Below are 763 nucleotides of genomic sequence, written 5' to 3'. Positions count from 1 at the left end.
AAAGTCCTTTTGTAAATGGTGATATAGAATTTATTCAAAGAACATCCCTATTTAAATGCTTAAACAAGTTATTGCTCGTTTCATCGATCATTGAGAGTTAGTGTTTAAGTCTAAGTTAAACGAATATATTCCAATATTTAATATTAATTTTATATTCGTGTCGCAAGTTATACATAGTCTAAACTATAATTTTATGAAAGTTCTTTACAGCGAGCGCCAAGAGCCGATATTAAGTTAAAAAGAAAAGATCAGTATTGTATCTCAAGAATAACTATTACTTGAGGTCTATCGCAAAATCGCGGTCTCGTTTCTTTAAAGATCGTTTCTTGAGACATTCATTCTTCGTAAATAAAATAGTGAAAATTCTATTCGAGTCACTCTTGTTCTTAATCTTTCCTTCGAAAATATAATATAAAATATTAAAGTGCGATATTTATGAAGCTCCGTCGTGACGCGAATAAGAAGTTATTTATTTTTGATGTTTATCTTTGAAAAGTAATTCCAATAAATGTAATTATTCATTCGGCTAACAAGAAATTCTCGCTATACGTTTCTTTCTCCTGTATTTGAGATATGTACGTTCATTATTTCTATTGTATGTGAGATATTCTTCGCCATATCAAAGGCATACTTCACTTATCGTGCGTGACGAAGCGACACAGTTTGTATAAAGTGTTGATATTAAGTTAATAAATTGTTCCCATATATTAAAGAGCCGATTAACTGTTAATTCTTTTAATTTTTTAACATAAGAATAACAGGC

The sequence above is a fragment of the Habropoda laboriosa genome, unplaced genomic scaffold (assembly GCF_001263275.1).
Source record: "Habropoda laboriosa isolate 0110345459 unplaced genomic scaffold, ASM126327v1 scaffold81, whole genome shotgun sequence".
Lineage (NCBI taxonomy): Eukaryota > Metazoa > Arthropoda > Insecta > Hymenoptera > Apidae > Habropoda > Habropoda laboriosa.
The sequence above is the reverse complement of the archived record's forward strand: the minus strand, read 5'-3'. Positions refer to the sequence as shown.